Genomic DNA, 3,536 nt, shown 5'->3' on the forward strand with positions numbered 1-3,536 from the left:
TATATATATACACGATGAATATTTATGCGTGTATTTTATGTTATATATTGAATATCTAATGATGAGACAATCTCTTTAGTGAATAAATAATTTAGTCACGATCTGGATGAAAAACAATAATTAAGTTTATGTTAATATATTATTAACGAAGGCAGCGAGCTGGCAGAAACGTTAGCACGCCACGCGAAATGCTTAGCGGTATTTCGTCTGTCTTTATGTTCTGAGTTCAAATTCTGCCAACGTCGACTTTGCCTTTCATCTTTTCGGGGTCGATAAATTAAGTACCAGTTGTGTACCGGGGTCGATCTAATCGACGGGCCCTTACCCCCAAAATTTCGGGCCTTGTGCCTAGAGTAAAAATGAATATATTTTTAATGAAAAGGGGTAGTAAAATGTTAACTGGAGCTGATCACATATAAAAATGTTTGTATGCACGTACATATGTATGGAAATATGTGTGTGTGCGCGCTTAAGTATGAAAGAGTATTTCTTCTAGACATAGATAGTTATTTGAATAAAGTATACTTCTTTATATTTTCAATCCATATTATAGAAAATTGTTTACATATTTCATCATTAATATCTTTAAAGTCCCGTGGAAAAGTAGAAATATTTATCAACTATATTATAATAAATATATTGAATCTTCATAAGGTATTGAGCATTTTAATTTTTTTTCTACGTAAAACAACTCAACAGTTTGTTATACATACATACATACATACATACATGCAAAGATATGTTCTGTTGTGGAAATCAGCTGCCCTCTGAATAGAAATATGGTTAGAAACATACAGAAGAAAGAGGGCATTTATGGACTTTTGATAAGGAATTTGTAAATCCAGTATCCAAGAGCAACAGGTTACATACGAACCCGCCTGGAGCAAAGTACGGTTGAACTTGGGAGAGAACGCAAACCCTTAATTGTATATGCTACAAATGATCACGACATCTGGGACTAAGCAAATTTGCAAGGGTTAAAACAAGATGCTTTCATTCATAACCTTGCTAATAAGTAGGTGCCCAGTCAAAATTTATCCTAAATTAAAAAGAAAAAGAGAGCAGACACACACACACACACACACGACGACAGGTAAATGGGTAAATGGACACCCCACATTGCATTGTTTTATGTTTATCTTAACTTGAAAAGGTCTATATTTTTTATTAATTGACATTTTTATATTTCATGTTCTATATGAGACTCTTTAATCCTGCCACATACAAAAGAATCTTTGGAACTGTCCAAGTTTCAAAGAGGCCGTATTGTGTGTCAATCTGAAGGTGGACTTAGCGTAAAATCGCAGAAAACCTTGGGATCTCGCTTTCTACAGTTAATAGGGTGATTGTGCAATTCACCATAGAGGTGAAGACGTCCACATCACCTTGCCCAGGTCGACCAGAGCCCTCTGACAGGATCCTTTGCTTTGTTAAGTGAAGTGTGGAGGATAATCCTCATTACAAGGCCTCTGACATAGCAGAACAAGTTGATGTCAGTCACAGAACAACTGTCAGGTATCTTCACAAACTTGGCTGCTATGGCAGAGCAGTAAGAAGGAAGCCACTTCTTCAACCAGCCAATATTTAGTGGAGAAAAGATTGGACCAGTGAGAGGATGGAGTGGTCGCTAGCATTTTGGGACATTGTCATATTCTCTGATGAGTCCAGATTTGCTGTATTTTCTGACAGTAGAGAGTGTGGGTTTGGAGACTCTGTGATCAAGAACATGATATGAAAAGATTGCTGCCAGTAATGAAACAAGGCAGCTATTCTGTGATGGTCTGGGGAGCAATTTGGAGCAATGGTCTATCAGAGCTGGTGGATGTGTGATGGAAACATAAACTCAGATAAATATGTGTCCATATTGCAGAAATAACTCCTTCCAATCTTCTCCAATGGTGAAATAATTAAAGAAGACTTTTTATTTTGGAAGATGGCGCTCCTTGTCACACGGCTAAAGAGACCCGAGACTGGTTGGAAAAGAATGGCATTAAAAAATTTCCATGGCCAAGCCAGTCAATACACATATGAACCCTATTGAACACCTTTGAGATATAATGGACGAGACACTTCGTAAAAAGAACAAGAAAGCATCCTCAAAGCATGAAACTTGGCAAGAAATTCCACAAGAGAACATTCGTCATCTGATCAGTAACATGCCTAATAGAATCCTTACATTGAAAAATGCAAAGGGGCTATCTACTAAATATTGAATATTCACATTATAATAATTAATAAATAATTTCAATGTATAATTTCAAGTTTAAATAAATTTTAATGATTAAAGGGGTGTCTATTTACTTCTGTCATGTCTGCGTGTGTTCTTTTATTCTTTTACTTGTTTCAGTCATTTCACTGCGACCATGCTGGAGCACCGCCTTAAAGGGCTTTAGTCGAAAAAATCAACCCAAGGACTTATTCTTTGTAAGCCTAGTACTGATTCTATCAGTCTCTTTTGCCGAACCGCTAAGTTACGGGGACGTAAACACACCAACATCAGTTGTCAAGCGATTGTGGGGGGAGAAACACACACACACACACACACACACACACACATATATATGTATTTACGATAAACTTCTTCCAGTTTCCGTCTACCAAATCCACTCACAAGGCTTTGGTCGGCCCGAGGCTATAGTAGAAGACACTTGCCCAAGGTGCCACGCAGTAGGACTGAACCCGGAACCATGTGGCTGGTAAGCAAGCTACTTGCCACACAGCCACTCCTGCGCCTATGTGTGTATATACTATATATATTTCTATGTGTGTGTGTATTTAATTATGTCTGTGTATATGTGTATTTAATTATGGTAAATTTGTAAAATATATATAAGCATTTATTTCATACCGAACAGTTTCGAAACAACGCCAAAACAACGCCAAAACAACGCCAGATCATATATTCAAAATAAATGGAAGTGGAGAGACAAGTTACTGAAGAGATTGCAAGAGTGCAATGAAATAATTTAACAAAAAACTATATAAATTAATAAAGGACTGAACCAATGCGTGTGTTTATTACCGGCATAATGCCTCTCCCAAGGTTTAATTGTATTTCTTTCAACACACGTATCCACATCAAGAATCTTGCACACGAAATACACATACGAAACATTTATTTATACATTGCGCAAATATTTGGTACAGAACTAAGGCAGAATCGTTAGCACACCTAAGGCACGATCGTTAGCACACCTAAGGCAGAATCGTTAGCACACCTAAGGCAGAATCGTTAGCACACCTAAGGCAGAATCGTTAGCACACCAGTCAAAATGCTTAGCGGCATTTGGTCCGTCTTTACCTTCTGAGTCCAAATTCCGCCTTTCAACCTTTCGGGGTCGATAAGTTAAATACATGTCAAACACTGGCGTCAAGCCCTCTCGCCCCAAATTTCAGGCCTTCTATCTGTAGTAGAAAGGATTATCTAATATAGAACTCTCTCTCTCTAACACAACAAGTACACACACACACACACACACACGCACGTACACACACACACACACACACACACACACACACACACACACACACACACA

Source organism: Octopus bimaculoides, chromosome 19, assembly GCF_001194135.2.
Source record: "Octopus bimaculoides isolate UCB-OBI-ISO-001 chromosome 19, ASM119413v2, whole genome shotgun sequence".
NCBI lineage: Eukaryota > Metazoa > Mollusca > Cephalopoda > Octopoda > Octopodidae > Octopus > Octopus bimaculoides.